Source organism: Dasypus novemcinctus, chromosome 16 (genome assembly GCF_030445035.2).
Source record: "Dasypus novemcinctus isolate mDasNov1 chromosome 16, mDasNov1.1.hap2, whole genome shotgun sequence".
NCBI lineage: Eukaryota > Metazoa > Chordata > Mammalia > Cingulata > Dasypodidae > Dasypus > Dasypus novemcinctus.
Window position 1 is genome coordinate 66,448,607 of NC_080688.1, and position 27,527 is coordinate 66,476,133.

General features: G+C 43.5%; 1 protein-coding gene and 1 non-coding gene across 2 annotated transcripts in view; one reads left to right on the plus strand and one right to left on the minus strand.

The window, feature by feature from the left end:
• The window catches only part of MYO5B (myosin VB), a 373,786-nt gene that overhangs the window by 273,729 nt on the left and 72,530 nt on the right, over positions 1–27,527 (minus strand). The window lies entirely within an intron of this gene.
• Positions 24,077–24,211, plus strand: LOC111764841 (small nucleolar RNA SNORA16B/SNORA16A family). Its single transcript, XR_002797348.1, has one exon. It is a non-coding gene; the product is annotated as a small nucleolar RNA SNORA16B/SNORA16A family (small nucleolar RNA).

A 27,527-nucleotide genomic window follows, 5' to 3' on the forward strand; every position in this document is an offset into this window, starting at 1 on the left:
TACCTTTTCAGACAGAGGAACCCCAGCTTCAGTGAGCATCTATGACAAAACACACACACACACACACACACACAGCTAGCATGCACAGAACTATCCTTAAAGGCATTCCAACATCACACAGGATGCTTCTCCCCTCATTTTATTTTCTCTCCTCCAAGTCTAAAGATCAGCAAAGTGAACCAGAGCTAACGGCTGCTCAGGGTCAGGCCCTCTCTCTGCTTTCTCCCTCCTGTCGTTGCTTTGCAGGGACAACAGAGCACCATTAAACTAGATAGGGACACTGAGGGTACGCTGGAGCCAATGCAATGACCCAAAACTCGACTGCAAGGCTCCAACTCAAAACTCAGCTATGGGAGGTACTGGGCTTGGAGCCAAGCAAAATCCAGTGAAACTTTACCATCTAGCATTCAGACATCCTAGTCCTTGACCATTTTATCTCTGTACCAATTACTCTTTAAGTTCTAAAGCAATCTCGATTGCCATATACTAAGAAAGAAAAGGAAGCGGACTTGGCCCAGTGGTTATGACGTCCGTCTACCACATGGGAGGTCCATAGTTCAAACCCTGGGCCTCCTTGACCCGTGTGGAGCTGGCCCATGTGCAGTGCTGATGCGCACAAGGAGTGCCGTGCCCTGCATAGCCCCACGCGCAAGGAGTGTGCCCCGTGAGGAGAGCCGCCCAGTGCAAAAGAAAGTGCAGCCTACCCAGGAATAGCGCCGCACACACGGAGAACTGACACACAAGATGACGCAACAAAAAGAAACACAGATTCCCGAGCCGCTGACAACAACAGAAGCGGACAAAGAAGAACACGCAGCAAATAGACACAGACAACAGACAACTGGGGCGGGGGGGAGGGAAAAGAAATAAAATAAATAAATCTTAAAAAACAAAAAAAAAGAAAGAAAGAAAGAAAAAATCTAAAAAAAAACAAGCAAATTCTCAAGTCTTAACCCCTAGCAAAGGAAGGCAGAGAATGTTCATACAGAACTGACAGCAGAAATGCAGCCCAGAGGAGAAAAAGCAGGTAACGAAACTCCTCAAAGGTCTAGCACTGCACTGACCCCATAAGAAGCTAAAGAGGTAGAGGTGGCTACAGACTAGACATATTCACATCAGAGTCTCTGCAGTTAGTTAAACAAACCTGATCCAAGGCAAAGGCTTTTCCACCCAGTTCTAGCATGGCCCAGAAGAGAGTATCAGAGCATGGCTACTTCAAATGTGGTCCATGGACCAGCAGCAGCAATGCTGGGAGCTTGTCAGAAATGCAGGGTCTCCAGTGCCAGAACCACTGAAGGAGAATCTCCACATTTAAAATCCCCAGGTGATCTGTGTGTGCATTAGAGTTTGCACTTATCCCCAAACCAAGGCAAGAGAATGAGAAGACTTCGTTTCAGCCCAGAGTTTCTCATATTCCATTCCTTTCTCTCCCCAGTTTCTGCCTCAGACCACAAGAGAATTTTCTACCCATTCCCAGGAACAATAGCAAAGACCTTTTCTCTTTCTTCACTCCAAACTCAATCCACCTCCAAAGGAGAAGAGTAGGTAATGCAATGGACTCATGTTATCAATGGTTGGAGTTATGCCCCTGAAACAGGCTCTGCGCTCTTTCCTATCTCTCCATTGCTCTCCTGCCCACCCTGCTCCCTTCTTCTACCTGTGCTCCAGTCCGTAGGCTCACCTGGGCCTTTCAGCCTTCTGTGAGTTGGCAGAACAGGCAGGCCTGCTTTGTGGGCTCAGACATCTTGGCAATTTTGGCATGACCTCAAGAGTTGCTAATTGTCTTGCATTTAATGGTAACTGGGTGCTGTCGAGCTATTCATTAAGCCACTATCTTGGTCTCCATTTCTGACCAGTTGTGTATGTGGATATTTTATATACCCAAACCATGAGGCTGGAAGGGCAAAAACACACTACAGCCTCCTCGAAAGTTAGTATCAGTATCTCACTATCCCCTGCTTATTCAAAATCCTTAGCATGGGTTGATTAAATCTCAATCTTGTTGTGTTTTGTTTTGTTTTTCTTTATAGATTGCAGTCGAATTCCTAGGAACTTTTTCTAAAACTTTCTGAAACCGGTAGACCCTAACTAATAACTTGGCATTTTTACCTGGCCTCACACTCATGTGTTATGGAATCAAATGGGTGTGCACCTGTGAGGTTTCACGGACATCCTTCAATTGGTACGGCATGCCCAAGCCCCAGCTGTGTGAAACTATTATGAACTCACAAAAAACAGACTGGGGTTTGGGGAAGGATGAGGAGCAACCAAAAATTAGTCTTCCCTCTTCACATCTCCTTTTGATTCAAATCTACTTGATCTGCTTTTTAACACTACATTTATTTAGTAACTTTGATTCCTGGTTTCTCCTGGAAACCAGGTCACAACCAGAAAACAATTTTCAATATACAGAAGTGGTCTGAAACATAGAGGCTGAAGCTTCTTCCCCATACTCCTTAGAAGACAGCACTCAGGCAAATAAAAGCCAGTAGCATAGGTGGATGTTAACAGATACCACACTCCAGCAAGAAAAGCCAATGGTGGGATTTCCCACCACATCAGGCTTTCTTTTACTTTTGGAGTCAGCAGCACAAGCAGCAGCCCCATGAGACTGCAAGGCACATGGTCTCTGAAATCCATTCTAAGCCACCCAAAGCTGCACATGCATTAGGAGTATATAATTACACAAGCCAGGCAGGCAGCCACTTGAATACCACTACACACAGAAACAGGAGAAGATGAAGGTATCAGACTTTTCAGGACAGATACTATTTGGACAGGGGGACAAAAAACAGAAGAGGGCAACCCAGGTAGCACAGAGAGTTTGGGTCCCACACCTAACATGGAGAAGGAGCCATCTGTTGACAGTGATGCCATATTACTTGCATGCCAGATCTCTGCAGGGCTCTAGAGGACAATTCATTCATCCAGAAAATGCACAGATGTGGACTCCATACCCACCATCTACCCTTATTAACCTTTAAACTGCAAGCAGATGGTCAAGAGTCATCCCAGCTCTGCAGGAATGCATAGGCAAACACTTGCAATCACAGAACCACAAAAGGCCAGAGCAGCAACACCTGTGGGCTGGCTGGGGCTCAGGTGGAAGTAGTGGAACGGAGTACTCGAGATCTCCCGGACTCCAACAGAGGAGGACTTGCAAGGGGGGGGCGGCCTACAAGAGTTCTCTTGGTTGACTCTTAAAAACTCACATAAATTGTCCTCATTCTTATGCAGCCCACCCTAGTCATCCTCTATTACCAACCTCCTCCTCTTGCTCCTCTAATTCCCTGTCTCAGAGACCAGTACCCTCGCTCATTTGGCCAAGTAAGAAACCTGGGCATGGTTTCACTACCTCTCCCTCTCATTAATTCACCAAATAGATCAAATTCCTTCTCAAGTCTGTTCACTTTTCTCCATCCCCACCATCATCATCCCTCTTCAAGCACCACATTTTCTTACTAGAATTAGTGCACTGGAACCCTGACCTTTGGTTTGGCACCACATCAAGCCTATTCTCCTTAGAGCAGCCAGTTGTGTTTCAAAAATGCAAATCTCAATTTCCTTTCCTTGCTCAGAATCCTTTAACAACCTCCCCACTATTCTGGGGATAAAGTCCTAATGCGTCAATATGGTCCTTATGTGATCTGGCCACTTCCTCCATCTAGAGCTCCATCTCTTGCCATCTTTCCACCTTGGAAATCTGCTAGATTCATCTCCCTAAATCTTCCATGCTCTCTCTCACCTCTAGGACCTTGTACTCCCACTCCACCTCCATCTCCCATTGCCTAGCTACCCCCTCCTCCCACCCTCCAGGTTTCACAGCTTAGATGTCACTTCCATTAGAAGGGCTCCTGAGTCCCCAAACCTGAGATATGTATCCCTCTGTGTTTATGGCCCTTACACCTCAAAGTAGTTAGGCAACACGTGTCCCTGACTACACCCAACCCTACTGAGGCAGACTGTCTCATTCACGGGTGCATCCCCAGTGTCTAGCATCTAATAGGAGCTCAAGGTTTGCTGTCAAATTATTCTCCTCAGCTTCTTATGGATAGGGCATGGTTTCATGATTCTCCTGTTTCTTCCACTTCATACAGCACGCCCAAGAGACATGTTCAATGAGGAAGACTCAACTAGCTGACTTCACTAGGGGAGCATGCAAGAGAAAGAGAACACCTTGTTCTAACCAGCCAAGCAATAGGAATCTGTTATGGGAAGTTGGTGGCCCTAATTCTCAGTCAGAGAATTCTGATGGCGGGAGCGACCTTGAAGGTCACTTAGCCCAGGGTTTTACTCATGTCCTAGCACATGCCAAGGGTTCCAAGACCCACCACCAGAGGAAAAAGGGGCTCAGAGAGCCCACCCCATCACCAGAGCAGTCTACTTTAAGTCTCACTTTTTGAGTTTCAGTTAAGATTGTATTTGAGAAAGCTTCAATGTGAAAAATTTGAAAAGACCCCAAATTCCATTAATCCCCCTCAATTTACAGGTGCAAAATGGAAACCCAAAGATATTAAGGGACTAGCTGTGGCCACAGAACTGGTTAGTGATAAAATTAGGACTAGAAATCAGCCTCCTGACTCCACCTCTCCCAAATTTTCATACCATAAATAGCTACGCAGGCTTAAACAGAAAAAGGAAAACTTTCCTGGTTAGTCATCCTATCATTTTTGTTTTGTTTTATATGTTTGTGTAGGCTATAGTTCACAAACATAATCATACGGGTTATGTAGAGGATATACTAAATGTGTAACCAAAACCCACACTGCCCCTTCACTCTCTCCAGCCACAGGCGTCCTTGCAGTTCCTCAGGACCACCAGGCCCACTGTCCTGCAGGCCTGCATGTCACTGTCCCCTCTGTTTGGAACTCATCTCCAGATATCCCCGCTGCTTCCTCCCTCCCAGTTTCAAATTTTTGCCCAATTGTGAACTTCTCAATGAGGTCTCAAATTCACCGTCGCATCCCCACCCCCACCACCCATTTCACATCTTCCTTCCTTGTTTCATTTTTTGCTCCTGGCACTTAGTGTCTACACACTAAATGTTTTTCTCCTTCACTGTGATATAAGCTCCACGTGGGCTGGGGTCCCCCAGCCTCCTCCCAGGTTTGGTCGAGGTATCCCCAGCACTCAGTAGGTACTCAAGTTTTAGAATAAGACAGTGTTTACTTTCATTTTCTATGAGAAAAAGGGAAGGAGTTAATCAGCAGAATAAGTACCTTGTCAAATACACAAAACCGAAAAGTACCAGAGCCAGGATTTGTCCCCCAGGTCAGTAGGACTCCAACACAACGCTCTAAATCCCACCCTGACCCTCTTTCTCCTAAGTCAGCCAAATGTGCTCTTTTCTTTATCCCTAAGCATGTGTCATTCAAACCTGCCAGCCACACTCCATAAATTCAGAACCCTAAAGTATAGGACCCACAGAGGAAAAAAGTTATGGAATCAAACGTTTATTCATTCATAAAGAATCTCCAAGAGGTCTGCAGCAAGGAGAGAATGAGTTTATTTATTAGAGCTATTAATATGGAAGATAGAAAAAGAATTCAAAATAATCTTGACAATCTAGAATATGGGTATTTTAAAAGTAAAATAAAAAGGATAAAGTTAAAAATAAAGGGTGGAAACACAAAGCCAAACAGCTGCAGATTCAAATTAGAGAATGCCTGACTAAACACAAACAGAAGATCCTACAATCACAGTGTGAAACAAATGGAAAGGCAGCAGATAGGAGAGCTACTTTGAAATGGTCACGATGAGATTTTATAACATTGGGATTTCTTTTCAGGGCTATGTCACATAAATCCCTCTGGCAAGGTTCTATGAAAGGTTTCATTCTTTGATGGAGATCATATTAAGTAAAGAAATGGCAAAAAGGCAGAAAGAAAGGAAAGGGGATAATACTCAAATTAGACTGATTCCAAGATTACCACAGTGGGAACTGAGATTGTGCCTTCTATATCCAATATTGTTGAAACCTCAGTTTAACCACTACCAATTCAAAGTGATGGAACAAGGCCAAACGTATCAAGACCATCATTTATAACAAGTAGCATTTCTTGCTAGAAAAATCCAAAGAAATTAAACAGCTATTTCAATAGAACGTCTATCATCTTACAGAAGCAAATTCTAGTGATAAAACTATAAGGTGGTTCCCAACTCAAAGGATACTTAGCAAAAAATTGTTAGATTAGCCACAGACTGAGACAGGTATCAAGATAATTTAAATTAGTAGCTAGAAGAAGAGAAAGTTCCCATTCTCTTTGCAAGCTCTGAAGGAGTTCTACCACAGAGATTTCATCTTTCACTCAAATACATGTTCTGTGGATTAATTTACATAAAGACAGGACTCAAAAGAATCAGGCACCTGTTAAAACCCCATCTTCCTTAACTGGTCAGTCATAATAAAGTTATGCAAGTGCCATTATTGTTACATCTATCACTATGTTTGCAGAATGTTTTTGCAATTTTCACCAGTGGTTACTTAGATCCTTAAATTCTCTGCACTATATGCTGATAAAGAGGCATCATGAAGATAAAACTGTAAGTCTACAAAGTGAACATTAGGTCTGCAATTTATCATTCTTACCCTTCTCAGCCATTTCTCTAACCTGTCAAAGGTGTTTTGTGCCTCTTACTAACTGATCTCCTCCTCCCATAAAGCAACTTTTTTAAAATATATTTTTTACTTTTAAAAGATACTTATGGGAAGCGGACTTGGCCCAGTGGTTAGGGCGTTCGTCTACCACATGGGAGGTCCACAGTTCAAACCCTGGGCCTCCTTGACCCATGTGCAGCTGGCCCATGCGCAGTGCTGATGCGCACAAGGAGTGCCCTGCCACGCAGGGGTGTCCCCATGTAGGGGAGCCCACGCACAAGGAGTGTGCCCATAAGGAGAGCCGCCCAGTGCGAAAGAAAGTGCAGCCCACCCAGGAATGGCGCCAAACATATGGAGAGCTGAAGCAGCAAGATGACACAACAAAAAAAAAGAAACACAGATTCCCGAGCTGCTGACAACAACAGAAGCGGACAAAGAAGAATACTCAGCAAATAGGCACAGAGAACAGAAAACTGTGTGTGGGGGGGTGATAAAATAAATAAATCTTTAAAAAAATAAAAGATACTTAGATTACATAAAATGTAACATTAAAAAAATAGGAGCTTTCCATATGCCCCGCTTCCCACACCTCCCACTTTTCCCCACATTAACAACTTCTTTCATTAGTGTGGTATATTCACTGCAATTGATGAACACATTTTGGAGCATTGCCATACAGCATGGATTATAGTTTACATTATAGTTTACACTCTCTCTCACTCCATTCTGTAGGTTATGGCAGGATATATAATGTCTTGTATCTATCTTTACAATGTCATTCAGGACAATTCCAAGTCTTGAAAATGCCTCTATATTATACCTTTTTCCCTCTCCCTGAGTCACTTCATTCCACGCATTTCTGAAGCATCTACTACATGCCAGGCAGGCTCTAGTCAGAGGGGACACAGAGGAGAAAAACACAAGTCACTGCACTCAAGGAGCTCACATTTTAGTGGGGGGGAGAGACAAAAGCAGACAGAGATACCCACTAGGAAGAAAAGCACAGGAAGGAGCTTGAGAACAGCAGCAGTGGAGGAACCAAGGGTGCAATTTCAGATGGGGAGGTCAGAGACAGCCTCTCCCACCAAGAGGCAACTGAGAAGAGAAAGGATGGAAATGAGGAAGTAAAATACTGAGTGGGAGAAACAACAGAACTGAAGGACCACTACAGAGAGATCTGGGGTGGGTCTAAGAATCCACATTTATAATAAATCACCAAGTCACTGCACTTAGGTGGTCCAAGAGCCTCACTATGAGAAACACTCTGTGTAAACATAAACAGAGAGTCCTTGTACTCAACAATGACAACACAGACCCATCAAATAAGCACAGCATGAACATGGAGACATCCCCATCAGGAGGTGAAAATAGGGCTCCTGCTGAACTACCCATCCACTTTCACCCACCGAAATGGGCTCCAGAAGCAGACATGTGGGGTGACACCCATGAGTTCCTGGGTTCAGAGACCCCCAGCGACTTTAACCAGCTAAGAGCCCGCTATGTGACACTTGGTATTAGTTATTCCCTATGAAGAAACCTTTCCTGTCTGACCCAGCAGACTCTGGCCTTTCTAGCACACAGTAGGAGCTCAATAAGTGCTTGAATAATGAATGACAATAATACCTGTTGTCAAGATGCTTATGAAAATGGACCAATTTCCAGCAGCATAACATTTAATATGATGGCTTTCTATTTTGACTAGTGTTGTATTAAAACAAACTAGGTCATTTAATTCAGTAAGACGTGTATTAATGCAATTCAATCAAATTACAACAACTTTCAAATAGTTTCAATTAATTAAAGCTTCATGGTTGCTGAATGAGTCCTTATGAATAATGTATGATTACAGCACATTCCCATCACCAGGGATTAATAGCTGTTTCCTGAGTAAATCTGTTTCAACACTGCCTCTTGCAACCTGTCCCTGCCCCTCCCATCCAGCTGTGGAAGGTAATGAGGCATTTACCATAGCTTCCCAGTCACTCAAGAAAACTATTTTCTCAGAACATATGTGATGGGCATCGTTCTAAGTACTGAACATAGAATGACAAAAATTACTGCCCTTGAGAAGCTTACGTTCTAAAGCACTTTCAAGGGACGTGCTAGCATACAATCTGAAGCCTGACCTCCTAAGAGTCACTGATGCTCCCCTGCTGCTGTAACAAATTTTGCCAACTTTACTCAGGGCTCACCACGATTTGGAGGCAAATAACTACATTTCATGTTTATGTTAAAGATTAGGAAAAACAGAACATCAGAGAAAAAAGCTCATTGCTGGGCCATGGAATGCTGTTCTGATACGGTTTAATATTCAAATCAGAATTGCTGCTTCCTTCTTGTTATGCCTGAACCCGTGTGTGACCTTGTAATTCATCTTGCTCAGAAAGAGAACTGCAATTTATTTCTATACATTAAAGAAAGTCCCCAAAGCATCAGCTACCCTGAGACAGGTATCGTGGAGCTCATGAAGACTGAAGTCGGCGCAAAGGAGCTTTCCTCATGGCCGATTCCATCAGGGAGAGGCTCCTGAAAGCCCCGCGCCCCCACCAGCTCACGGATTTAATCCTCCTCCTCGCCGGGAGCAGGGCAGGCTGTCGTTCTTATCTCCCAGGCATCTCAATGCTATTTTAGCTTAAAGTGCATGTGAATTTTAGCTTTTGTCAAAAGTCTAAGAGCTGCTACACCAAATGGAAACGAGAACACACAATTAATTCATTTTATTGATTTCCCAAGTTAAGGCCTTAGACTGAACAAATGGGATCAGATTTCAAAAGATTAAACTTCCATCTTCACAGTCCCATTTATAGCATTAAAATCTATCTGCCAGCTGAGCTCGATTTCATGGTTCTTTGCTGCCTCTCTTTAAAGTGCCCAGCGTACCTGGTTATTACTTCATTTGGCTTGAGGTCAGACCTATTAAATAAGCAGTGGCAATGGGCAGGTGGCATCACCATTTACAGATGAGTAACTGAGGCACAAATGAGGTTTTTTGTTTGTTTTTTTTAAAAAGGCTGAATAAAGTTGGCAAATTTTTCTTTTTTAAAATGCCATGTTACTATAATACCGAATCTATATTACATAAAATTTGAAGACCTAAAAGTCACGTCACACTCACGCAGGACAACTAACCAGGAGAGGATGACGGACAATGACCATCTCAAGGAACAGAGAAAGTACAACTGCAAGCAAGATATTCTCACCCATCTGTCCCATGGGATCTAAACACCCTCTCAATTAAAGGCAGGGTGGGCACAACCATCCCAGAGTCCTCAGGATTGGGGAATGAAGGATGGACTAGAGTAGACTATTATTCTACTATAGACATATTATTCTAGCAATAGAAGAACTTTTATCACTGATGTGGAGGCAGTGGCCACCAGAGGTTCTGAGGGAAGGGAGAGGGAAAACAGGTGAATATGGGGGCATTTTTGGGATACTGGAACTGTCTTGAATTACATTGCAAAGACAGATACAGGCCATTATTATATCTTATAATAACTTACAAAATTGTGTGGGACAGAGTGTAACCTATAATGTAGACTATAATCCATGCTTAGTGGCAGTGCTCCAATATGTGTTCATGAATTGTAACAAATGTACCATGCTAATGAAGGGTGTTGTTAATGTGGGAAATGTGGGAGGTATAGGGAGTCAGGCAGATTGGAATCCCCTCCATTTTTTATATAACATTTATGTAATCTAAGTATTTTTAAAAAATAAAAAATAAAAAGTCATGTCATGGTGCCCAAAGAAAGAGAAAGGAAGCCCTTGTCTCAGCTGTGGTCCAAGGCTTCAGCTAATGTGCAAATACTATCTTTCATAAATTGACACTGGCAATTACAGAATCCATTTCTACCAGGGACCATTTTCCCCAAAACTTTGGTACTCGGCAAAAGGCATTACACTATGACCAAAAATAATTTTTTTAAAAATTGTTTTCGGAAAGAATGAATGGCAATTGCTGTTATTTACACTAATCAATAGTCTTCTGATAGCTGTATCTATTCTCTAAGTACAAATCAGTGAGCCAGGGAGAGGGAGAGGAGGGAGGAAGATAAAAGGAAAGGGAGGTTAGAGAGACAAAAGCTCCTTTACCAATAATGGCTAGAGCCATGTGAGGCCACAGTTCAGCAAGGGGAACAAACCTACTGACCAGTACAACGTTCTCCTCTGGAACCAAAAAGGCTCAAAGCTGCACCACACAGGGGTCAAGTGCAGACCCAGCTCTGAAGGCAGCTGACACCCTGCTATTTCCTATCTGACTCCTGGTGAGTTGTGGGCCCTCCACAAGGCTCAGATTCCTCACGTGTAAAACAGGGATATGAGTACAATAGAGTATGGACACACATGGTGATTATGAGAATTACATATGTTTAAGGCAATCAGCACAAAGCCTGACACAGAGTATGTACCTGATATGTTAACTAGTATTACTAAACACAGGGTAGGGCTTAGAAGAAAGGATAACTGAGACTGTCTCAAGCTACCTGTGGTGAAGGACTATTTATTAAATTTCTAATCTACTAAAAACTGATGCTTTTGTACAAGACAATAAAAATGAATCACTTGAATGTCATGTGACTAAATTTTACAGCAAAAATAGTTACCTAATTCCTCAGACACCTCCCAGAGTTGCATTAATTCTTTAGCCTACCAAGATATCAACTAGGGAGGATGATCACAAGAAAGGGCACCCAGAGGGGAGCTAAGCTTCCAAGGGCACCTGGCTTTTACATAGGGAGTAGCTTTGGGCTTGGAGAAAACCAAGCAGCTGTGGCTCAATCAGATGAGCTCTTGTCTACCATATGGGAGGCCCTGGGTTCACCTCCCAAGGCCTCCTTGTGAAGGCAGGCTGGCCTACACGCTGCAGAGTGCCACCCAACCCACAGGCACCGCCCCACCCACAGATGCCGCAAAACGCTGCCTGGCCCGCAGATGCCGCAGAGAACTGACTTAGCAAAAAGGTGACACAATAAAAGAAGGGAGACAAGCAAGAACACAGAAAAGCCCACAGCGAATGGACAGAGAGAACAGATAGCAAGCAAGCTGCAAAAGGGGAGGGGAAAATAAATAAATACAGACACAGAAGAACGTACAGCGAAATGGGCACAGAGATCAGAGAGCATGCAAAAAGTCAAGGCGGGGGATTAAAAAAAAAAACAAAACCCAAGTTTATTTACTAAAGGTAAAAAAAAAAAAAAATCATTCCCAATTCAGATATTTGCCCTGGGCGAGCATGTCCAAGTATCAGCTGGCTCCCTCAGAAGCCTCACTCACACTGCCCAAAAGGCAAATTAGCAAAGGAATAAGGGGCTGGAGCAATGGCAGGCCCTACCCCAATCAAGATGGGCAGACAAAGTAAGCAGCTTCAGGACCCCAGCCGCCCCTAAAAGCTTTGAACAACCAACAAGAAGTGGCAGAAACATCTTTCTCAGAGCTCTAGAAAACAGCTAAAGAAATGCAGTAACAGGGTAAGCAGCAAATCAAGAAAAAAGGTACATAAAAGGAGTTGAAGCTAGTGGCACCCTGGCTGGCCGTTCGCTCACCAGCTTGGGGCAGAGCCAGCCTGTAATCCCTATATGGATTCCTGGTCTCAGTTCTGGAGGAAGCAGAGTAACCCTTAAGCACACACTGGGGACATGTATGTCTGGCCCAACATGTCTAATGTCCTGGGGACTTGCTGTCCCAGAACTTGCCCTGCGTTTAGAAGGTGACTCACAGAGCTCAGCTACAATGGAGAAAATTAAAGGAGCAGAAACCATCAGTGAGGAAGTCCAGCCCGGGAGACATACCAAACAGAGACTTCTTAAAAATGGTCTTAAATATCCTCAAAGAGCTAAAGGAGAATATGGATAAAGAACCAAAGGAAGTCAGGAAAATGAGGGATGAAAACAGAATACTGACAGAGAGATAGAAATTATGAAAAGGAATCAAAATGAGCTGAAGGCCATAGTAACAGAATTTAAAAGTCTGTTTTAGGGTTTCACAGCTGGCAGAAGAAAGAATCAGTGAACTTGAAGATAAGAACAGTGGCACTTTCCAGACTGAGAAGAAAGATAATGAGGGCAGATGGTGGTAGGGGTGGGAGTGAGGGCAGGAACATCAGTTTTCTCCCACTCATCCTGACCCTTGGGGTGGGGTGACAGCCTGCAGCACTGCCTCAGAATGCTCTCTAATGGCACGGGGATGGAGCTTGTCTCAGCCCCTTGCTCAGCCCCTTGCATACACTGCAGAGTCTTCCTCCCACCTCTTCCACACTCCTCACAACAGATCAGGCCCTTGGGTGATCTGTGACAAGTCTGTGGAATTGAATCTTAAGGTGAGACTCAATTAGCCTTACATAACAAATCAACAGTTATAGACCCTCTCCCCTTCAGGCAGAATTCCATTTCTTATTTATCAACTACATACAGAGGCCTACCTCAGCCAGGGCCTGTGCTAGGCTCTAAAGACAGTGAATGAAACAGACAGTGGTCCTGCGTTCACAGAGCAGATAGTTCACTACTAAAGTGTATTAAATCTACTTGGGATGGGAGTCTAATCATTAGCACGGCTGCAAATCTTATATAACAGTATTCTAGAACCATCAAATGGCCTCTTCCAATGTTTAAATCTCTGTTATCAGATGTGTGCTCTCAGAATATGCTAGGGGGTTTAAGGGCAATAGGGTTTTTCTGGGAAGGGGACGGGGATGGGCGGGGGGGGGGGAGGGAGGGAGAGAGGGAGAGAGTAAATGAATAAAAGAGGAAAAGGATGCTTATCTCCCAAATCCAAAAGAGGAAATTCAGACATGCGCTAAGAAGGAGGTTTGCCAATAAATTAGGATGTGAGTTTGATTTCATAGACCCAAACTGGAAACTGCCACTTCTGTAGCAAGAGACAGAACTCCAAAACGTGACCTGCTGCCACTGGAGTATTCCGTGCAGTAAGTGTTCAATAAACGAGTGGGGGAGCAAACGGTGAACAGGGTAGACTTCAGGGGCTTGCCCTTGCTCTAGCTGGAGCAGTGGTTCTCAGAACGTGGTCCCTGGACCAGAACCTGCAGCATCTAAGAACTCATTAAAATGCCCATTCTTGGGTCCCAACCCAGACCTTCTGACTCAGACTCAGGATTGGACCCAGGAATCTGTGTTTAACAAGCCTTCCAGGCAATTCTCATACACACCAAAGTTTGTGAGCCAGTGAAGCACAAAAGCTGGATATACAAAGTCAATATACAGGGAGACCCAGTGTCTGTGACATCCTTAGTATGTACCCAGCCTTTTTGGCAGTAATATACCTGACTGCCACAAAAGCATTCAGTTATTAAGTACTAACCAACAACTGACATTAGTCTTGTTCTCTTTGCTAATAAGCAATCACTGCGTACTCATTTGCCTATTTCATAAGTCATTGCAAAGATGCCCTTTCTTGTCAGGACATGATTGAGTATGTTCTTTGGTCACAAATTGGGAGTAAAAAAAAGCAACTTGGCAAATATGATAGTGATCAATGTCTATAAAAAGCAAGTGACAGCAGTAACATCAATATGTCTACAGATAAGACTGGCAAGGAAACCTCAAATTCCCGTGAAAAATAACCTACAGATGAATCCTGGGCTCTCTGGGCTTATTCTTCAAAGCCCTCAGTGAGCTCTACCATCCCACACCTTTCAAAGCCAGTTTCCATGAAGGCCGGTAACAGTATCCCCAGCTCCATTAGCAGATGGGGTCAGGCCTCCACCCTCCCCAAGCACAGGAGGAGAAGGAGCTCCCAAGGACACCAGTTAGGAAACTGAAACAGTAAGGTTGGATTATACAGTAGCTCACACTACACCACAGCCCCCTTTCTCCCTGGAAGTCTGGTTTTCTTCCTCTCTGGAACCAAAACCTATAATCCATGAAATGGTCCTTAAATGTTCTGAAAAGCCCAGAACAAAAATAATTGCAAGAATAAAGCAGGGCCATTATTCTCTGTCTATAAGCACCAGTAACATCCAGCAGGGCAGGAGGGAAAGAAAAGCCTCACTGGGCAAATGAGCAATGAGGTGCCCAGCTTCAACTCATAAATGGAAATAATTACTAGAAACATCCCTTCCTCTTTCCCACCCCTCCCTGAGCCCACAGAACAGGTCTCTCCAGTTTGTATAATGCCAGCACCACGTGGTTCTACATGCTTGCATCCAAGGGCTTCACAATCCAGTATTGCACAATAAGCATTTAGCGTACAAAAGCAAAAGTCAGTACTGGGCCACCCCACCTTCTGCCTACAAATGCACTCCTGCACTGCCAAGTTTCATAGGGAGAAGAAAGAAAGAAAAAGGATCACAAATTCAAGTATATGGCAGCCATGCACTTAAAACAGATCCCCTCTGTCTCTTTCACTCAGTAAAATCAAGAATGCGTTTGTCAAATGGTTGCAACTCAGTAACATAGAAACAGCTTTTAAAAATCCAGGTAGGGGAAGCAGACTTGGCCCAGTGGTTAGGGCATCCGTCTACCACATGGGAGATCCACGGTTCAAACCCCGGGCCTCCTTGACCCATGTGGAGCTGGCCCATGTGCAGTGCTGATGCACACAACGAGTGCCGTGCCACGCAGGGTGTCCCCCCCACGCAGGGGAGCCCCATACGCAAGGAGTTCACGCCGTAAGGAGAGCTGCCCAGCGCGAGAGAAAGTGCAGCCTGCCCAGGAACGGCACCGCCCACACGGAGAGCTGACACAACAAGATGACGCAACAAAAAGAAACATAGATTCCTGTGCCGCTGACAACAACAGAAGCGGACAAAGAAGACAACGCAGCAAATAGACACAGAGAACAGACAACTGGGAGGGGCGGGGCAGAGAAGGGGAGAGAAAAAAATAAATAAATCTTTAAAAAAAAAAATCTTGTTTGCCCAGGACTACTCCAATTCATCAGCCAAAGTCCCACATCCCGGGAGACCCCTCAGTTGGAGCATAGGAAAACATATCTGTGGAAAGGACCTAAATCCCAGTAACAACTTTTCAGGAAGGGAACCTCACAGTTGTGTTAGTAATAAAGTGTCTACTTAGTGAGGAGCCTAAGACTGAGAGCCAAGGAGCCTCATTTCTAGAGGTTCACTGGCACGGCAAAGTCTGAGGGTCTCCTGGAGGGCTTGCTGCAGGGTGCTGGGGCCCATCCTGGGGATTCCAAATGGTAGATCTAGGTGGGACCCAGTGAATTTGCACTTCCAACAAGCTCCCAGGTGCCACTGATGCTGGTCACAGACCACACTTGGAAGAGTCCTGCCGAGGCAGCAGCCTGTCTATGGCCTGGCTGAGAAACTGACAACTGCTGCCCTTGCTGGGAAGCCACTTCACCTCTCTGGGCTTGTTTCTTCTCCTATAAAGTGTCAATGATCTCTAAGGGTGCCTCAAATTTTAGACTTCTGGAAGACTGTTTCTCAATTTTCACCATGACTACATCACCTGGAGAGCCTGCTAAACCAGATTCCTGGGCTCTCCTTCACCTTTCTTATTCAGTAGGACTGAAGTAGGGCCCGGGAACCTGGATTTCTAACAAGCTGATTCTGCTTCTGAAGGAACCACTTTTAACAGCATGTTGCACAACACAGAAGGGACCTTCTTCACCCAGCAACGTAGGGACCCCTTGGGCAGTATTTATACTAATTTTAAACATAAAGCTGATTAGCAATTATCCTACAGGCTTCCTATATTTCAGCATAATTTTTTTTAATTCTCAAATTCCATCTCCTCACTCTCTATACCAACAGCTGCATTCCACCTCCCTAAACTTTTTATCTGTGTATTCAGAGATTGCTGTCACTGCAGATGGAGTAATCCCATGGGCTATGAAGTTTTCTGTTTCAATGATCCATCCAGTTTGCATAACAGAGACACAGAAAAATCTCAGCTGGAAAGGACAATCTCCTCACCCTAAACATGAGAGAGATTCAGAGAGGTTCAATGACAAGAATCAGTTCCCTTGAGCCCGAGCTAAAGCATCTGCACGTTTGCTCCCCTCTAAGAGAGGGTGTGTTAAAGGGGGAAAACCCACCAACACAGAGCAATGCAAATTGTTCAAGTCCGGCAATGTGATTTATCACTGAACGACACTCCTACTCCTTTTCAAGTACTTCTTCCAGGGCTTTGTAGAAAATTTTTAAAAGAAAATAGAATCAGCCAGAGGGGATCTTACCAGTAAAGTCTTTTAGTTTGTTTGGATATTTCCTAATAGGTACAAATATTTTAAATGAGATACTTAACTAGACGCTGTCCCCAGAGTGGCCTACAGCCAGGAGAGCAGGGAACAGTCTTGACTCAGCTCCACAATTTAATGTTGGGTTAGCCAAGTATATCCTTCTTTAAATTATCTAGCTTCTAGCAAACGGCACACTTAAGAAGGTATGGTGCTAGAAACATCACTGTATTCTCCAAAGAGAATGCTGTAAGTATTGTTTGCTACATTTCTTAAATATCTAAGTAACCCACTCTAACTTTTATGACATAGAGAGAAGGAACAAAGGATCCTGAGCAGTGCTGTCCATCCCGATTTGCTTTTTGAGAAAGAGTGGAGTATCTAAAATTGGCCTGCTCCACAACCTTCACAGTCAGCGTTATTCTTCTCCAGGGAGCACTCTGACCGAGTCTAAATGCAGAAGAGACTCGGGTGAGGCTGACGGCCAGGTCTGCTTGAGACAGGCCCCGGATCACAGGGCTTCCTTCCCACAAACCGTCCTCCCTCCACCAGGACGCCGGAAGCATGTCCAGGTTAGGTTTCTGGAGTCTGTTTTCCAAAACCCTTTCCTGCCTCACTGAAGGTGGGAAATGGCGAAAGACGGGGGCAGCAGGAAGAAGACAGCTCGCTCCCCAGGGCAGCAGCACGCTGCATTGCTGGGGCCGGCAGACTGGAGTGAGGCACCCACAGGTCACGTCTAAGGAAGCAGACCTGGGCAGTGGAGGTGTCAGGGCTGCTCTTTAGGCCACAGTCTCCTGGGGCGACCCCCAGCCCTCCTCTAAGAAAGCTGTCTTAACTTCAACATCCCACCTCCCATCTGAGCCTCAATTCCATCGCATGATAAAAGAAGAAAATCCCTGCCTAGCCTGGGGCTGGGAGGATGCTTTGTGCCAGTGTAAGGGGCTGCCTCTTTTTGGGGTCGCCTACCCTGCTAGTTCCCCTTGGCTTTTCAAATTCCTCTAGGCCTACTGTGGGTCCCTCCTCTGCGAAGCCTTTCTTTCCCAGGAGTTCTCTCTCTCCAGGTGACAGGATCGTTTGTACTCACGACATGCCTGTTTTTACAAATGAGGGCAAAGACACGCCTAAGACCGACAGTGCAGTTGGCTGATGGCTGTGCAGGGCCAGGAAGGCAGCCCCATGTGCTATCCCCTCCACCATCCTGCTTTCTGCTTAGGCAGCCCCGTTTTTATTTTGGGTTTGTTTTTAAACTATTTGGTATTTGACTCCTGAATCATTAACTTTTCTGGTACACTACTCATCTTCCCAAGTCCACACTGTGTGAACACACACTGAAGCACCCGCCTTTTCCTTCGGCGTAGTGTTGGCTCTTCCACAGAGCCAGAGGTGTGGTAGGGGAGCCAAGGCACTGGGCTTGGGGCCGGCCAAAGGGGCTTCAAGTCCTGGCTCTGCTAGTGACTGTGTAAAAAACTGAGATGACAGATGAGCTAAGACTGTTTTAAGGGACATATGAAAACATTGCCCACAGCCAGCATGCAGGCTACAGGGAGGCCACGAGTCCAGCAGGGCAGAAAGGGCACAGCACAGGGAGTGGGTGATGGGAAGCTCAGGACTTTAGGGGTCATGAAAGAGGGCATGCCACAGCCTCACAGAACAGCTAATTAAGCGCTAATTTCTCATCAGAAACCATGGAGGCAACAGGGCAGGATGAAACATTTAAAGTGCAAAAAATCACAATTGCCAACCAAGAAAGAAGTTGGAAGAATCACACTTCAGTTTTAAAACTTACTACAAAGCCAAAATAATCAGAACAACATAGAGTGGCCAAGGGCAGAAGGACTGAGTTGAGATCTCAGAATTCAATCTTCACATCTATGGCCAAATGATTTTTTTGTGTGTCATATCCACTCAATGAGGAATGAATAATCTCTTCAACAAATGGTGCTGGGAAAACCGAATCCATATGCAAAAGAATGAAGCTGCATATTCACATCATATACCCAAAGAACAAAAATCTAAATAAAAGAGCTAGAACTGTCAAACTCCTAAAAGGAAACAGAGGGAAGCATCTCCAGGACCTTGTGTTAGGTGATGGTTTCTTAGACTTTACATCCAAGGCAAAAGCAACAAAAGAAAAACAGAAAAATGAGACCTCATCAAAATTAAAAGCTTTTTCTCCTCAAAGGACTTCATCATGAAAGTAAAATGACAAACTACAAAATGGGAGAAAACATTTGAAAAGTACATATCCGATAAGAGTTTAATATCCAGAATATATAAAGAAATCTAACTCAACAAAGACAAAAACAGAGTTTAAAAATGGACAAAAGATTTGAATAGACATCTCTCCCAAGGAGATACAAAAATGGCCAGAAAGCACATGAAAAGATTCTCAACATCATTAACCATTAAGGAAATATAAATCAAAACCACAATGAGATACCATGTCACACCTAATAGAATGGCTAAGATTAAAAACATGGAAACAAATGCTGGAGAAGATGTGGAGCAACAGGAACACTCAATCACTGCCAGTGGGAATGTAAAATGGTGCAGCTACAGCGGAGACAATTTGGCAATTCCTTGGAAAACTAATTATATAATTATCATATGACCTGACAGTCCCACTTCTATAAAAATACCCAAAAGAACTGAAAGCCAGAACTCAAACAAGTATTTGCACACCCATGTTCATAGTGGCATTATTCACCATTGTCAAATGATGGAAGAAACGCAAGTGTCCATTAACTGATGAGTGGAAAAACAGTGTGGTATTCACATACAATGGAATATTATTCAGCTGTGCAAAGGAATGACATCTGATAAATTTAACATGGAATGTAATTAACACACTGAATTGTATCTTTCAATATGGTTAAAAGGGGAAGTTATATCCTTCAATACAGTTTAAAGGGGAAGTTTTAGGTTATATATAGTTTACTAGAATATTTTTTTAAAAAACAGTTACTGTACAATACTAGCAGTGAACCCTAATATAAAATATGGACTACAGGTAATGGTACAATTATAATGGTCTGCCAACTATAACAAGACATCACACTAATGCAAAGTGTTAATAATGGGGGTGGGTATGTGGGAACTTCGTATTTTTTCCATGATTTTTCTGTAAATCTACAGCTTCCTTAATTTGAAAAAATGATTTTAAAAAAAGATAAGATGGGGGCATATGGGAATTCATTATACTTTCTATATAACTTTTCTGTAATCGAAACCTCTTTAAAAATAAAATTAAAAAAAAAAAAAGGCAATGACCATTAAGTACAGCATAAGATCCTAGACAGGATCTATTAAGGAAGGAGAAAAGGCTCAAAGAGACATTATTGGGACATGTGGAAAAAGTCAGAATATAGACTGTAAGCTTTACATTAATGTTAAAATGCTTGAAAGTGATCACTGCATTAAGATGGTTACATAAGTGAATATCCTTATGCTTAGGAAATGTACATGGCATTATTAAGTGTTCAAGGAAGATAATGTATACAACCTAGACTCATTTGTTCACACAGTGGATTGATAAATGGATGGATATAGCAAATGTGGCAAGGTGTTGGAGTTGGTGGATCTGGGTATCTTAGATGGGGGGATGCTGGACTTCTCTATATGGGGTATGTATTTATTTTTGCAACTGTAAGTTTGAAAGTATTTCAAAATTAAAAGTTAAAAATATATAAAAGCCAGGGCTGACATCAGCTCCTAGCCTACTACCTCCCCTCCTCAGCCTCCACATCTCCCACCATCCTCCTGGCACAAGGTAGAACAGTAGAAATAGTGCCAAGAACCAGACCAAAGGCAGCTCAAGGCTCTTTTCATAAGGTCGAGGTGAAGATTAAGACCTCATACTTCAGGTCAAGAATATTTCCATTGGTGGTGCACGCGTGCCGCTGGAGCTGAAGTTGGAAGAGCCTAATGGGGCTGAAATTATTTATTTGGATACATATGACACAGAACGTGTGGCCCCAACAAAGAGTGGAGAACAGTGGCGTGTCCAGAGCACCATAGCATTCACTGACATTGGCCAGTCAAGTTCTACAGTTACCCTATGCAAGACCACTGCTGGGGGAAGCCCTTGTCTCAAGAAACTGGCTCTTCCTCATGTTGCTTGACAATCTCTTCAGAAACCTACTCCCCCATGAACCAGAACAAACTTGTGTTTATTTACAAGCTAAATTCCTTCTTTTTCATTCAACCTTAAATAAAGTAACAGTGCATGGGTTCTCCCATGTGTAATATGGTAACCCATGTTCTCCAATTCTAGAGTGACTTTCAAGGCAACCTTAGGGAAAACAAACAATGGGGAGTGGGATTCAAATGTGCTTCCTACAAACAGTTGCTTTTTCAGAGAGAGAAGAGGACAAATATTTAAGATTTATAACTTGCTAAAACTCAAGTAACTTAATATATTCTGCTTATGTCTTAGAAGAAATTGTTACAGATCCCTGTTAAACAGTTCAACCCTTTTGGTAAGCTACCTTTATGTTCACAAATGTACACTGATGGCATCTCTACATTCCCCTGCACTTGCAAAACCGTGTAAAACTGTGTGTGGATATGTAACTAACTTTTGATATTTCTTAATAAAGGAATAAAAAAATCCTGTCTACATAAATCCACAAGCATTACACAGATAGAAGGCGGTATTATCAAATACGGCTGGTACAGGTAAGGAGTAGACAGTTTTCTGGTATTTTAAGTAGACAGTAATATCAACAGCCATTTAATTGGCTGTCCCACCTTCACTCTTGCCCACTGCAATTCTCTCTCCAGAGCAATCCTTTTAACAAGTTTCATCCCCTTAAGGCTTTTTTTTTTTTTTTATTTGTGTGTGGGGTTTTTTTTTTTGTCTTTATTTTTTTAATATTACATTCAAAAAATATTAGGTCCCCTTATACTCCCCACCCCCTTTGCCCCACTCCTCCTCCCACAGCAACAATCTCCTCCATCATCATGAGACATTCATTGCATTTGGTGAGTACATCTCTGGGCACCGCTGCACCTCATGGTCAATGGTCCACATCATAGCCCACTCTCTCCCATGTCCCATCCAGTAGGTTAAGGCTTTGTTTAAATCCTTTCAACTGTTCCAAGGTGCCTATAAATGCAGTCCATCCCCAGGAGGCTCGGTAAGCAAGGCTTTCTGTGACTGACTGCCCCCACCCCCTACCATCCTGGACCCATCCCCTGCCATGCCCTAGCCTGCACCTCTGCTCCAGCCACGCAGAGGCACCTGCCATTCCTTTCCCAAGCACTGCTTCTTCACCCCTCAGGCCCTCTACAATATGCTGGCCCACAACAGCTCCACACTCTACATGTCCTTGAGAGCATTCCAGAACCACATCCTTGGAGTCACCATCATGAAGCCATCTCTGAACTCCCCCAGTGCGCTGCCAGGCCCCAGAATGCACGCCCAGCGAGTGTGCCTGCGTGGTCTTTACCAATTTGCATACCTGTTCCCCCCCGCCCCCGCTAGACTGTAAGGTCCTTTAAGCCTCACTTCTTTCTTCACCCCCAGTGTCAATTACCACAGGGGTCTGATAAACACTGTTAGAATACATGATGTGATCTCTCTATTGGTAAGCTAATTGAATTAGAGTAACAACGACATTTAAGTAAAATCCCAAAGCCGGTGTACCTCACTCTGAACACACTTAATACAGGAAAATAATATTTACCTGAAAGATACATCAAAGTGTTATATATAACAGGATTCACCAGAGGACTTTTTTTTAAATATCAGGTTCCCATGCAGCTAAAATAGGATTCAGTATGATTTTTTCCCCCAGGAACTTCCTTTCAACCCAGTTCCACAAACGTTTGCAAAGAACAAGCTCTTATCTATTGGAAGGCACTCACCAGAAATCACTGTAGTTGGGACTTAACCTGTGTGCATCAACCCCATGTTCAACATTATCACAAAGCATCTACTTAAAGTCACTGGGACAAGAAAGAGTCCCACAAGCTGAAGTAAGCACTCTCCACTAAATCCAACCACTGCGGGCACTAAGGCCTCCTGTCTAAGAATGCCTCCAAGTCGGGGCCCTCGTTCAAGGATTCATCAGCAGGTGCCCACCGACTCCACACAACCACCAGAGAACAGTCCTTTCACACCCCAGTCTGTGAAGTCATTGCTTCTGACTAAAATATTTGAAAGAGACATCACCTTTTACTTCTTTTTTCTACTCACAAGTTTCAAACTCCCCAGAGGAAGAGCGTGAGCCTTGGAGTCAGAGGGGCAGCCCTGAACTGAACTCCAAGGCTGCCACTTGGCTGTGTCGTCATAAGCATGTCATTTAGCCTCTCTAGGCCTCCATTTTCTCACAAGAAAAGCAGGGTAGTTTGACTAAACATAATGAGTGGAAAAGGAACTATACAACTGGACACAGGAGAGGCATTCCCTAAATGAAAACTGTCATCACCAAATCACCTTCCTCCCTATCACTCAATACTCACTTTACCGTCACCTCCTTCAGGAAGTCTGCCCTCGAGAAAAAAAAAAAAAAATAGAAATGTGGTTCTTCCTTGGCGTTAACTTAAAAATAAAGCCCTGAAATACAAACCAAATCCAAGAGATACCAGTAACTTCATACACACTGGGATAACTAGAAATTTTAAAAATGAAATAAAAAAGACAGTAAGTGTTGACAAGAATATAGAAAAATTGAAACCTGCCTGCATTATAAGGGAGACCGTAAAATGGTGCAGGTGCTGTGGAAAAGAATATGTCTGTTCCTCAAAAAATAACTAAACATAGAACTACCACTTGACCAAGCAGTTCCTCTCCTAGGTGTGTATCTGAAAGAATTGAACATAGGCACTCAAACACTTTTACAGGAATGTTTACAGCAGAATTTTTCACAATAGCCACAAGTGGAAACAACCCAAATGTCTATCGAGAGAAGAATGGATAAACATATTGTGGCACAGTCATACAGTGAAATATTATTCAGCCATAAAAAGGAATGCTACAACATGGATGAACTTCAAAAACTTCTGCTAAGTGAAAGATGACAGACACAAAAGATCACATATTGTAAGATTCCACTTACACAAAATATCCAGAGAAGGGAAATCTGTACAGACCAGAAGATTGGCAGTTGCCAGGATCTGAGGGAAGGGAGTGGTGGGGACAAAGGGGAGTGACTGTTTAATGGGTCACAGGTCTCCTTTGGGGGTAATGAAAACATTTTGGAAATACAGATGGTTGGTGGTAGCACAACACTGCAAATGTACTAAATGCCACTGAACTGTACACTGTAAAACAAGGAATGTTATGAATTTCATCTCAAAAACTTATTTTTTAAAAAGGGTGGCTCTCGTCGAAGCTGCAGATGCTTCCACAAAGCTACTCTGGCCAAAAAGGAGCCCAGAGTGACAATTTTCCTTGATGGTGGCCATTCTGTTTGCTGTAACTGGTCTGCAACATTTAGGGAAAAGACAGTTTCCGCTGTATCTGCTGTTTCTCAGGTGTGGGCCGACACCTTTATTGGGCATGTTGCCAGAAGCTAGCAGAATGGGACTTTTCAGAAGTACCTTGCCAGGGCCAAGAAACAGTTTTATTGAAACTATGTACAGAATGAAGATTCCAGGATGACTGGTCTTTCGGGGAGGGGGGGGTGAGGACTCCCAGGGTTCATGACCAGGTGTTAAAAGGTGGGATCCTCAGGTCCTGCTTTCCCCTGAGTTTCCACACAGTGTTAACAAGTCTGAAGATACCAGCTTGTTGCTGGAGCAGAGCGGTGACACCTCAACAGCTATCCTCTTCTGTGATTATGGACCTGGAGTCGGCTGAAGCACTGTGGGAAGAGGCAGGCTAAAAGACCTGGCTGATTATTAATTGTGAACACGGCAAGCAGAGTCCTCTGCTTTTTGCTTAGTGCTTATATCCCTTGTGATGTTGATGACCAATAAAAGACAACTCTATGGGGGAAAAAAAAGCCCCGACAAAAGTATCAAAGATTTCCCATTTTTAAGAAGTAGGATACATATGTGTCACTGTTTGTGCCTTAGTCCCTCAAATACTTATTGGAAGCTTGCTATGTGCCAGGCACTGGACTGAGATTTAATAGCCCAATGGACCATATCAAATGGTATATATTCAACAGACATATACCATCCATGTAATATGTGGTTTTTCTTCCATTCAAAGCTCAGTCAGTCATGAGGGACAGCTTATAGGCCCATGCTCTGTGTATATGTAAATAAGAATCTCCCCTTAGCACATTTGTGCTTTTGTTCTACTTAGCAAACTTGATAGACTTGCCATCTAGAATTGCCAACTATATTATAACTATTAGCATGAAATTCTTTGTATTCTGTGTGCAAATACCAGATATGCCTTTCAATAATACTGTCTCCAACTGGTTTTTGATAGAGAGGTTCTAGCAACTGAAGATTTTATTCTCAAAGCTTTACAGACTTCACCGTAAAACCGTGAGATTGGTTTTAAAGAGGTTTCCGACACACACTGCCAAAACATATTTTCATCAAAGTACAGCTTCAGCTGAATAGATGCTCATTCCCAAAGGGGAGACTGGCACATCTTTTTCCAAGCACCACGGTCCAATCATATTCCCTGGAGTCATGGCATAATGGCATTTCCATTATGAATCCATTGCCATGCTCTTTCTTTTCTTTTATTAAAAGGCTTATGGGGAAGTGTGAATGTTTTTCCACTTTAACTCTGTTTAAGTGAACATTAAAATGAGGGGAAAAAGTCATTTCAAAGAATGAGAATACCCTGTATCCAGAAAACCCTTTTTAACCAGAAGGAAAGAGGTGTATGAACCATGGGAAATCTGTGCAAATCCCCAATCCAGAACATGCATAACCCTATAAACAAAGTCTCAGACCTTCTCTGTAGTGTCCCTCCCCTCTCAAAGCCACATCTCCCTTTGCTTTTGGCACATCGCTCCTGCTGCCTGGTCATTTTGAATAGTATATATTATTTTTTAATATAAGCTTTAATTGGAAAATTTTCAAGAATTTTATAGTACCTCTTAATTAACTGCAGAAATCCAAATAAGAACTGGTAGCCCCACTTTAACTTCCCCCCAGACAGAGTACAGAGGCAAGGCTACAAAGATGGGGGCAAGAAGGGGGGCGCGCTCAATCAGTAAAGAGACTGCAGTACTAGAAAGGAGATGCAAATCAAGGCCTGGATATGAGTAGCTGGAACAGGAGCCATCAGAAAGCAGCCCCCCCACCCAAGCCAGGCTGTTCCCTGACCACTGCTCTCAGGTTGAAGGGGCCTTCCAAGCCGGTATCCCAGCTGAACTCTTGCAGAGCAAAGCAGACCTGACGCAGGCACCAGGAACTCCCAAATGCTTGGGCAGCATGAGTGGAGGGTGGAGGGCTTCACAAGTCCCCCTTCCAAAGAGTACCATGTGGTATATCTTTTCTCTAAACATTAAACTGAAAAGAACTCACCTGGATTGTAAGGGATGCATTGGGATCACTGAAGACACCTAGAGTTTTCTTTAGCAAATATTTGTATGTAGTGCTTGCTATATACCAGGAACTATTGTAAGAGCTTTACAAATACTGAAGTCATTTAATATTCAAAGCAACATTATGAAGATTAGGTCCTTTATTATAATGGTCCTTTATTATAATGATATTATAATCTTCTAGATGTGGACACCCTAGCCAGATGCTGCACTTAGCAGTAGGGTACATGGTAGTGAGCAAAAGATCCTCCACCCCCTGCCCTTGCAGTTACTCATACGGCAACCTTCTATTGGGGAGAACGACATTACAGACTTATTACAGCAGAGGTAAACCCTACAAGACACAGAACACGGCTAAAAGGGCCAATAACAGAGGAACCTGATCTAGTCTAGGGGAAAATATCAGCAACAAGTCACTGGAAAGGCATAGAAGCCTGGGGTATTTGAAATGTCTGTAGCAAATCCAACATGTCACTCTGATGACCAAAGACCCTAATAAGCCAAGAGCTGATGAATGCATTCCTGGTCTCAACTCATATGTGGTCCAAACCCTGGCAAACTCCCCAGGAGACAGCCATTATGCATGCAAGATGTACTCAAATGTGACTCCAAACAGCAAGAGACTCTCTAAGCTTCCAATGCACTTTCATACCATCTTACAGCACTCCAAAGTGGTTAAGAGTATGTACTCTGGAACTAGATGTTCTGGCTCTGGATCCAGCTGCTGCCTTCTAGCTCTGTAACCTTTGGCAAGTTAATAGATCTCTCTGGATCTCGGTTTCTCATAGGCAAGACTAAAATATATACTTGATAGGATTATGAAGTTTAAACTATTAATGAGTTGACATGTGAAATGTGTTTTTAGAACAATGCTTGCCTTATATAATAAAATGTTAGCTATTATCACTACCATTCCATCTGCACAATACTCAAGAGGCAGGTGGAACAGGACCAATCATCTCCATTTAACAGACAGGGAACCGAGGCAAAGAAAGAGAGCAAGTTGACCAAGGTTACATAGCTAAGTGGAGTCCACTGCTTTCCCCACCATGCCATGGGAACTACAACAATCCAAAAGCTTTGACGAACATTTCAACATCTCAACATTTGGACACCTACTATATACCAGGTACTGGCTACCACTTCTGCTGTATGCAGGAAGCAAGATCTCAGGGCTCTCAAAATGCATCACCTTAGTCTAGAACCCCGCCAGCCAAATTCAATCCCTTTACTTCATCCATAGGAAAACTAGCCAAGGTAACAAGATTTTACTGAGCACCTACCAAAAGGCCCAGCACTCCACCATCATG